General features: G+C 43.9%; 1 long non-coding RNA gene across 1 annotated transcript in view; it reads left to right on the plus strand.

Moving 5' to 3' along the window:
- LOC121029138 (uncharacterized) overlaps window positions 1-5,045 on the plus strand; it is a 9,025-nt gene extending 3,980 nt beyond the window's left edge. The window contains exons 2-3 of the long non-coding RNA XR_005789609.1: window positions 2,150-2,256; window positions 4,725-5,045. This is a non-coding gene — a long non-coding RNA (uncharacterized LOC121029138). The remainder of the gene's footprint in view (window positions 1-2,149; window positions 2,257-4,724) is intronic.
- The last annotated feature ends 6,069 nt before the right edge of the window (window positions 5,046-11,114 follow it).

Here is an 11,114-nt window from a genome sequence, read left to right on the forward strand (position 1 = left end):
ACAGAATTGGAAACAGGCTCCAGGCTCTGAGCCATCAGCCCAGAGCCCGACGCGGGGCTCGAACTCACGGACCGCGAGATCGTGACCTGGCTGAAGTCGGATGCTTAACCGACTGCGCCACCCAGGCGCCCCTACAAAGTACATTTTAAAACATTATGGGAAATGTACATTTTTAAATCCCCTCTAATTTAAAAAAAAATTTTTTTTTCAACGTTTTTTTTTTTTTTTAATTTATTTTTGGGACAGAGAGAGACAGAGCATGAACGGGGGAGGGGCAGAGAGAGGGAGGCACAGAATCTGAAACAGGCTCCAGGCTCTGAGCTGTCAGCTCAGACCCCGACGCGGGGCTCAAACTCACGGACCGCGAGATCGTGACCTGGCTGAAGTCGGACGCTTAACCGACTGCGCCACCCAGGCGCCCCTCCCCTCTAATTTTTAATCCCCTCTTGTTTATCCTGTCTTCTCCTCCACAATATAGTTAACTATCATTCATTTTTGGATTATCCTTCCATTGAAACAAATGTATATACAAGTATCTGGGAATTTTTGCTTTTACTGTTTTGTAATATTACATATATTTTATTGCACTCCTTTCCCACCAACTTTTTATTTTGAAAAAATGTAAACCTATGGGTATTAACAGATGTATGATATCTACCATTACAATATTAGACTAGGTTCCCCTTCCTTTTGTGTGTCATTTTCTTGTTCCGTCTCTGTCTGTGTCTTGGAACTTCTCTTTGTCCTTCAGTGTCCTGATGAAGTGCCTGTGTAATTTTCTTTTACCCATTACGTTGATCAGTCAGTCAGTGTGCCTTCTCCATCTGAAAACATAGGCTCTTACAGTTCTGGGAACTTTTTTGAACTATTTCTTTGGCAATTTGCTCCTCAACATTTTCTCTATTATTTTCTGAAATTTCTGTTAATTGATTGCCACATTCTATGGTCGATCTAGATTCTTCCTGTACTTTTCTTATATTTTCTTTCCTATTTGATAAGCCTCTTTTATTCTTTGGATATTCTTTTTATGATGTTATTTCATGAATTTAATGTCTTATCTTTCAGAAGATACGAATGCCTTTTCAAGTTTTCTTCTGTTTACTACATTGTTTCTGTTTTCAGGTTTCTTTTTCCTCTTTTATGTTAGAGATTTTCTGGGAACATTACTCATTATATATGGCTGTTCCCATTTTATTTTATTTTTTTACTGTTTATTTATTTTTGAGAGAGAGAGAGAGAGACAGTGTGAGTGGACGAGGGGCAGAGAGGGAGACACAGAATCTGAAGCAGGCTCCAGGTTCTGAGCTGTCAGCACAGCCCCGAACTCACCAACCTTGAGATCATGACCTGAGCTGAAGTCAAAGTCAGATACTTAACTGACTGAGCCACCCAGGCACACCGGTAAGTTTGTTTAAAAAGATAAGTCCATTGGGGCACCTGGGTGGCGCAGTCGGTTAAGTGTCCGACTTCAGCCAGGTCACAATCTTGCGGTCCGTGAGTTCGAGCCCCGCGTCGGACTCTGGGCTGATGGCTCAGAGCCTGGAGCCTGTTTCCAGTTCTGTGTCTCCCTCTCTCTCTGCCCCTCACCCGTTCATGCTCTCTGTCCCAAAAATAAATAAAAACATTGAAAATAAATAAATAAATAAATAAATAAATAAATAAATAAATAATAAAATAAAAAGATAAGTCCAGGGGCACCTGGGTGGCTCAGTCGGTTAAGCGTCTGACTTCAGCTCAGGTCATGATCTTGCAGTTTGTGAGGTCGAGTCCCGCGTTGGGCTCTGTGCTGACAGCTCGGAGCCTGGAGCCGCTTTGGATTCTGTGTGTGTGTGTCTCTCTGCCCCTCCCTGTTCATGCTCTGCCTCTCTCTCTCAAAAATAAATAATAAAACATTAAAAAAATATTTTAAAAGGTAAGTCCATTTGTTCCTCCCCTCCCCTCCCTTCCACAAAGCCTCCCAACCTTGACTCCTGAGCTTCTAAATTTCTAGGTGAATTGTTAGAGTCAGCACATCCTGAGTATGGACTAAGAACTGTGTTCTGCAAGTGGGAAGTGCCTGGGGGAATTGCGTTGTATGCCAATCACGTGCCTATTTTAAATTTCATGCCACAAGTTTCTTATTCTAATGTGACTGCTCTTCCCTCTGTAGGGCAACTCAGACCTAAGGAGGCCAAGGAAGCCCTCAGAGAATGGCTCTTGAAGGAACTGAATCATATTGCCCATGTACCATGAAGACAATTGGCCCCACCTTGTGAGGTGGGCTGGGCCCTGGAAATTGGAGAAAAACAAGTATACTCAGATCCTCACCTTGCTTTGGCTTTCTTGTTTCCTGAGCAAATAGATTTATTTCAGAGCTCACCACTAATCTGAAGAGTTAAAATTTAAAAAGACAGTTCTGTGCTGGTGGCCTTGTGGGAAAGTGGTTTCCCAAGAGGTTGAGAGTAAGAGTGAGAGAGATGGTAGAGTTGACCTGTAGTCACCAGGACTCTGGTTTCATGGGCCTTCCTGATTTTAAACACAGGCTTGAAGTAGCTGGGGGTGGGGGTGTCACTCCTGGCCCTAGAATGAGTCTATGTTCACCTCCCCTCACAACATCCCATAGCTGTTGGTGGGCGCCTGAGGTGCCCTGAGGTGTGTCTGGGGTACAAGACCTTAGTGTGGAACCTTCATGTTGAGACCTCTTGGGGGCTCTGGACTAACATGGCTAATTCCCTCAGTAGGGAATTTCTCCAGAGGCCCTGTAGTTGGAACCACAATTTAGAACCATGGCTCTGAGGGCATCGGTGCATGTTTAACTCCATGAAGAAGAGTGCCAGTTTCTCCTGCAGGACACCCTCGTCACTGGTGCTGAAAGACTGACATAGGCTCTAGTCCACATCCTTGTGGCTTCCACCTCATGCTTATTGGTTCTACTTTGTCCCTGCTCTCTCTGCTTTATATCATCTTCCCTTTCCTTCCAACTGTCTGCCCAGAGGTCTTCAAGTTGCAGCAACTGCTGCAAAGCTAACCTTACAAAGACTAACCAGCTTCCACGATGATGTCAGGTCAAATCCTGACAATGAAGGGAAAAATCTGTCATTACTAGCAGATGATATGATTGTTGAGGGAAATAAATAAAACTATTAGTACTAATGAGAGAGCAAGTTTATCAGATACAAGAACATGCCAAAATCAATAGTGCACTAGTATACTAACGGACAATGATAAACAGAAAACAACAATTTAATACCTTTTTTTTTTAATGTTTATTTATTTTTGAGACAGAGAGAGAGCATGAACGGGGGAGGGTCAGAGAGAGAGGGAGACACAGAATTGGAAACAGGCTCCAGGCTCTGAGCGGTCAGCACAGAGCCTGACGCAGGGTTCGAACTCACGGACCGCGAGATCATGACCTGAGCCGAAGTCGGACGCTTAACCGACTGAGCCACCCAGGCGCCCCCAGAAAACAACAATTTAAAGAAAATCTCAAATAATAAAAAACACAAAGTAATAGACCAAATAGAATAAAACTATAAAAGTTTTCTAGACCAAATAGAATAAAACTATAAAAGTTTACTGTAAGATATAAAAGAGGACCTAAATAAACAAAGGACTATACCATTCATTCATCAACCTAATGACTGTCCACAGCCAAATCCCAAATTCCAACAGATTAGTCACTTTGGAAGCTGACAAGGCACAAAGTCATTATGCTGGAAATTGATATATTGTGGGTAGAACCAAGTATTTACACCACATTTCTTGTAGAAACTCTTTTGGAATAATCAAGATAAGGAAAGCACCTTATTTAGAACTCAAGCCAGTGATAATAAAAAATAAAAGGTGGAATTAAAATATTACCATTTTGCAATCACTGATGGGATAATAGACCTAAGCAAATGATCATCAATGAACACAAAAACTATTAGATGAAAGGCAGGTGGAAAAAGTCATAATAGGTGAATCAGGATGACAACACTTGAACCCACTGGTTAGTTTTCAGTATTAGAAGTGTATACATGCCTCCTGATATTCAACAGGAAGTAAAGACCACTGCAGATAAAGTCTTCCTTCCAAAAATAAAATTGAACCTGAAACTATTCAAGCTTCTTGCTCTAACTACCAGTTTTTAGGAAGCATGGAGATGGGTGAAATGAAGATACAATCAGCAAATGAAGCATGGAAAAATACCCTGGTTTTCTAGGTCATACACATGTAAAACTTAAAAAGACTGAAAGACATTAATCAAATGTGATGGGAAGGTCTTTCCAACATCTGGATTCAAATAAGTAACTGTAAAACTTGAACTGGATCTGGGCAGGATATATTAATAAGCTGCTGTTAATTTTATTAAACATGATGATGGCATTAAAGTTATGGATTCTCCTCTACCCTCTATCACCAGTCCTGACTTCTCCATGATCTTCCCTCTAAAGCTTAGTGTTCTGGAGCACCTGGGTGTCTCAGTTGGTTAAGCGTCCTACTTCGGCCCAGCATGATCTCATGGTTCCTGAGTCTGAGCCCAGCATCTGGTTCTCTGTTGTCAGCACAGAGCCCTCTTCAGATCCTCAGTCCCTCTCCCTCCTCCTCCCCCACTTGCATGAGAGAGAGAGAGAGAGAGAGAGCTCTCAAAAATAAACATTAAAAAAATAAAGTTTGGTGTTCTGATGATCCCATCCTCTAGTTCTATTCTTGTCTTCACACTTGCTTCCTAAGAATTCTTATTGATTCCCAAATTTGACCAGGTTTCTAAACTCTGATCTCCACCCAGAACCTCTCTCCTGATGCTACCAGATCCACCAACTATGAAGTCCTCAAGATATCAGAAATTCTACAGGTTCCAGTCTCAACTCGGTGTCTCATTCTTTCCACTTAACTTGCTTTCCAGAACAGATGACCAGCATAATAACCCTGAAGCATCTTCTTCAACTCCCTTTTACCAATCCCACATACCTGGTTGAATACTGAGGGACCTAACAACTTCTGTGGGAGGGTGCTCTTCACTAACTTCTAATAAAAAGGATATACTTTTTAAAGATATAATTTGTCACCTACAAAAATGTAGTTTGCAGCCTCTATGACTTAGTAGTTAAATGTCTGGGACTCCATCCTACAATAACTCACAAATAAAGCAACATGAACAAAGTTTTTTCATTTCAGCATTGTTTGCTATAGTGCCAGAGTTTTGAACAAAAAAAAGAAAAAAGAAAATGATTAAAATTTGGGAACCAATTATCTAAATCACATAAACGTAATACAGTGCATTGCAAGCGTTAATACACACACACACATACTAGAAAGAATGAACAGAATATCTTTGATGTACTGTTGACTAAAAAGACCAAGTTATAGATTCGAACAGCATGACCTCAATTTTGTATCAAGCCCTCAATAGCCGTGGCTGGTGCTTCTGGTACCGGACAGGGAAAGCTGCTGAAGCTGCAGACACAGACAGCCATGCGACAGTGGGGCCAAAGCCTAGGGTGCGAGTGAAGAGACGAGTCGATCCCAGGATTGGTGTTGCAGGTGCTAAGTCCAGGAGACTAGGTGCCTCGCGTCCAGCCCTCGCCACCCACCGGGGCCCCGCGGGCAGTGGCAACCTGCGCACAGGACCAAGTCTCACAGCGGCCACTTCTGTGCCTTCAGAGACCGACCCACCCGGGTCTACTTAGGACTGAAAGTAAAGAACATAACCAGAAAAAAAAAAAGGAGACAGAGAAAGTCCCTCCCCACTCGGCGGATGCGACTCTTCCTCACCTACTGACTACGAAGGCAGCGCGTAAAGAGCAGCGGATCGCCAGGTCCCTAGTTGCTAGGATTGGATGGCCCCGCCCCCACATGCCCTGCGGGCCATTGAGCGACCAGGGGCGGGGCTCAGCGACACCTCCGAAATTTAGCCGCTTACTGTTTTTCAGGTCTTGGCTGTGCACTCCCTAGGTGAGTTGAGCTTTGGTTTCTCTTTGTGGCCTGATTATATCTGACTTTAATTCACGACTGCAAGTGGACCTGGGAACCTTAGGAAGTTCGGCGGTGGTCTTTTCCACCTGGAAGCAAGTCTGGCTAAAATGTGTTTTGGTGAGTGAGCACAGAAGTGATGCCCACGTGAGGCCCTGTCCCTCCTCCTCCCCAGGCCCGCCAGCACCCGGGACACCTGTCCGAGTCCCGCTCCTCCTCCCCCCCACCCCCACCCCAAGCTCCCCCAACTGCCCAGCAAGTTTCGGAAACTTTCCACCCTTGGACCCATGTTCTCTTTTTTTTCTTTTTTTTCAAAAATTTTTAATGTTTCTTTATTTTTGACAGAGCGTGAGCGAGGGAGGAGCAGACAGAGGGAGACACAGAATCCAAGCAGGCTCCAGGCTCGAAGCTGTCAGCACAGAGCCCGATGCAGGGCTGGAAACCACAAACCCGGAGATAATCACCTGAGCCAAAGCGACTGAGCCGCACCACCCACCCCCAACCCCCAATGTTCTTCCCTCACACAGGCCTTAACTTTGAGCAAGTCCCAGCAAGTCCGAGCAATCGAGAGAAGTGACTGCAACTGGGCTGAGGCTTGTAAATTCCCACTTGGACCCAGATGAGGTTGCGGACCAGGGATCACTGTTGCTCTGGGGGCTGGGGACCGGGCCACATGGGTGAACCAAGTCCCCGATGGATGGCGCTCCTGAGGTGCTCGGGTGGAGCGTTGTTTCCTTCCCACCTCAAGCTGAATTGTGTACTGACAGGGAGGGGAGAATGATTAAGCCAGGGCCCACTTCTCCAACAGGTTCAGTAGACACAGTGCATGAGACCCATGACAATATTTTATTATTTTTTTATTTCTCTATTTATTTTGAGGGGGGCAGGGCAGAGAGAGAGAGAGAGAGAGAGAGAGAGAGAGAGAGAGAGAGAGAATCCCAAGCAGGCTCCATGCTATGAGCACAGAGCCCCACGAGGGGCTCTCTGATTCCACAAACCCTGAGATCATGACCTGAGCTGAAATCAAGAGTCTCCGCTTAACCAACTGAGCCACCTAGGGTGCCCCACCCATGACAATGTTTTAATTAAAAAATATTTTAATCAGTGGCACTTGGATGGCTCAGTTGGTTGAGCATCAGATTCTTGATCTCAGCTCAGGTCTCGATCTCAGGGTGGAAAGTTCAAGCCCCACACTGGATGTGGAGCCTACTCAAAATAAGAAGAAACCTCCCCCAAAATATTTTAATCAGTGGGGTGCCTGGGAGGCTCACTGGGTTAAGCATCATACTCTTGATCTCAGCTCAGGTCATAATCTCACAGTTCCTGAGATGGAGCCCCGAATAGGGCTCTACCCTGACAGCTCAGGGCCTGCTTAGGATTTTCTCTCTCCCTCTCTCAAAATAAATAAAATAAACTTAAGAAAATATTTGATTCAGAAAAAAAGAACATTATAATAATGAGCCCTGTCTCATTATATTTGTTTTTATGTCAATGCCGTGGTAAAGTACAATATTTATTTACTTAGTCTTTTTTAATGGAGCCCTTTAGGGCCCAAGAAGGCCTAAGTGCTCAGGACCCATGAAAGTGATAATGCTTTTATCTAGTGATGTGGAATCCCAGAGGCCAAAGGACAGTGGCAAGGCTCTTTTGGGGGCCCAACTCAGATGTGCATCTAGAATTCCATTTTATGCTGCACTTCATGGAGCAAGACCCAAAGCCAACCCAAATCCTGCAAGCTACAAAAGTTAATGGTTGCTGAGGTGTCAAGGAAGGCTCAGATTAGAGGCCTGCTCCCAGCCCTGAATTTGAAGACCAACATGTTCTCATTTTCCACCTTCCCTTCCCTCTGTATTTGCCTATGTTATTATAGTCTGGAGTTTTTATTGGAACTATAAAAAATGCATTTCTTTTTTTTTTCAACGTTTATTTATTTTTGGGACAGAGAGAGACAGAGCATGAACAGGGGAGGGGCAGAGAGAGGGAGACATAGAATCGGAAACAGGCTCCAGGCTCTGAGCCATCAGCCCAGAGCCCGACGCGGGGCTCGAACTCACGGACCGCGAGATCGTGACCTGGCTGAAGCCGGACGCTTAACCGACTGCGCCACCCAGGCGCCCCTAAAAAATGCATTTCTTAACCTTTGGATTGACTGATGGGGGAGAAGAAACTTATCTTGTACTTAATTCTCTTTTTAAAATTGGACTTTCCTTGCTGGCATACTGACTTGAAATGGCTTAGGGCAAGTCAAGGTAAAGGTGAGCTCTATGACCCTTCCTACAGTCCCCTTCAAGCTACCTCTTTGCTGACAGAATTAACCTTTTCTTAGGTAACAGAGGAGAGAAAGGAAAAAGGAAAAAAGTAGCTCAGGGTGAGGAAGAAAAGTCTGCCCTGCTGATTACAAGGCCAAGAGGACAGGCACTGATAAAGCCAGCTGCAAAGTTAACAAGAAAGTGTTTCTCCCAAAGACACACTGCACCCATAAATTCATAAATTGTAATAATGATTTTCCCTTCCTCCTTTGAATTTTTTAAAAATATTTATTTATTTATGAGAGGGAGACAGAGAGTGAGCTGGGCAGGAGCAGAGAGAGGGGGAGACACAGAATCCGAACCAGACTCCAGGCTCTGAGCTGTCAACAGAGAGCCCGACGCCGGGCTCAAACTCACAAGCTGGGAGATCATGACCTGAGCCCAAGTCAGACACTTAACCCACTGAACCATTCAGGTGCCCCTCCCCTCCCTTCTTTGAATGACTACTGTGTTCTTACTAAATGAGAAACTTTGCTTTCCAAGATTATAGACTATCAGAAACTGCTGTTTGAAATTCTATCAGTAACAAGGAAACATTCCACTTTTGCCTGGAGGACCTAGTCACTTTGACAGAGAAGGAGTCTTGATTTACAAGTCAGTTGCAGAGTTTCAGTTAAAGGTCTACTGGAGAGGCACCTGGGTGGCCCAGTCAGGCGTCTGACTTCGGTTTAGGTCATGATCTCTCGACTTGTGAGTTCGAGCCCCGAGTTGAGCTTTGTGCTGTCCAGGCTCGGAGCCTGGAGCCTGCTTTGGATTCTGTGTCTCCTTCTCTCTCTGCCCCTCCCCCACTTGTGCTCTGTCTCTCTCTGCCTATCAAAAATAAATAAAATAAATGGAAACAGCTACTGGATACAGCATTCTAAATGTATCTCAGTTTTGCAGTTTGCAAGGAAATAGGACCCCACTTCACAGTTAAGATCTGATGTTCATCTTACACCCACAATCCAAAGCAACATTTTTATTTATGTAAAGTTTACCTACACTTCATTCTTCCCCAAATCCTGTAAAAAGAAAAAAGTTTTTTGTTGGTGAGATGCTCCATGGTTTTCTGTTATGCATTGTCCTTCATTAGAATGAGTCCATAAATCGGGGCGCCTGGGTGGCTCAGTCGGTTAAGTGGCTGACTTCGGCTCAGGTCATGATCTCGCAGTCTGTGAGTTGGAGCCCCTCATCGGGCTCTGTGCTGACAGCTCAGAGCCTGGAGCCTGTTTCAGATTCTGTGTCTCCCCCTCTCTGACCCTCCCCTGTTCATGCTCTGTCTCAAAAATAAATAAACGTTAAAAAAAAATTTTTTTTTTTAAAAGAATGAGTCCATAAAACTGGCTTTGTCAAACTACAGGCTTGTCCCCAGTAGTCTTATACTGACTAGTATTTGGGCTAGGACAATTTGGAGGAGCGTCTGCTGAGGTTTGCTTGTGAACCTCACTGCCACAGACCAAACTCTCCCCTCCACTCAGTAATAATGTATACCTCCAAGACCAAGGCCCCTGTGTTTTACTCGCCGAGGACTCTGTCTCCAACTGTATGTTTGTTTCATTTCTTCCTGATTCTGGACTTGATCATCTATCTATTTGGCACTTTTTTTTTTAACGTTTATATATTTTTGAGAGAGAAAGAGAGAGAGCGAGCAGGGGAGGGGCAGAGAGAGAGGGAAACAGAATCTGAAGCAGCTCCAGGCTCTGAGTTGTCAGCACAGAGGCCAACATGGGGCTCAAACTCACAAACTTCAAGATCATGACCTGAGCTGAAGTCAGATGCTCAACTGACTGAGCCACCCAGGTGCCCCTATTTGGCACTTTGATATCAAATTTTTTATTTATCTAGTGAGATTTGGGGCATGCTCTGGTGAAATATGGTTTTCAACTTTATCTCCCCTCAATGTGCTTTGCTACCATCTTGTATGTTGTCTGTATTTCTTCAGTCTTGTCTGTGCATGAGAAATTCATTTGGGAAAGAGCCTCTGTGTGTGTTCTGCCTCCTAGAAGCATGCTCATTTCTTCAGCCAGCAGTTGGGGTGGCCATTCCAGGACTCAAGTGAGGTAAGTGAGATGCCTAGGATGCAGAATTTAAGGAGGTAGTCATCTCAGGGGCATGTAAGTGCAGTGACAATGTAGTTTCTTCCTAACTGATCAAATTAAAATTTCCCTGAGAGAGAGAAAGAAAGGAAGAGTGTGAGTAACTTTGGATACATATGAAGTTATCATTGAAAAAGCCCAATTTTCGGTTGTACTTTGTTCATCGGCAACAATCATAGTATATTTTATGATGTAAATCAAAAGGTCCTGGAGGTCTGTCAATATCCTTTTTGTTCATAATATGTTCTTTGACTACAATCTTATGATTATGTTTTACCATTAGAATTCCATTTTCTTCCATTCTGCTATTGCTGATTAACATAACGCATTTTCCAGATATATTTAGCCTTATTCTCCTGGCAGAGATAAATTGATTAGTCTTAAACTAGCCCTGATGAAAAAATGTAAAGGCATATCCAAAAACGTTTCTAGTGAAGTCCTCTTTGCTGATAATATAATTCGATAAAAACTGTAAAGATGAAACAGGACCTGGAGCCAAAACCTCAAGACCCCTTTAAGCACCTCCAAATAGTTTTTATTGTGTTTCCCCCAGCAGCAGGATTTAATGTTTAGTCATTACATGTCTATTTTCAGGATAGACCAAAGTTTTTCCCAAAAAAGTGTTGGGTTGGTGGCATGTGGAGATGCTTGATTTTGTGTTTCCTGCCTAGGAAATTCTGAGTTCTACCTCCAGTGATAAAGACACCAGAACCATTATGAAGGAGCTTTGTAAGATATTACATCTTGCTCACGATCTCCCTGTCCATCCCACCTTCATTCTTCAGGTATGATAGAA

Source organism: Herpailurus yagouaroundi, unplaced genomic scaffold, assembly GCF_014898765.1.
Source record: "Herpailurus yagouaroundi ecotype Mexico unplaced genomic scaffold, PumYag 139, whole genome shotgun sequence".
In the NCBI taxonomy this organism is placed as follows: domain Eukaryota; kingdom Metazoa; phylum Chordata; class Mammalia; order Carnivora; family Felidae; genus Herpailurus; species Herpailurus yagouaroundi.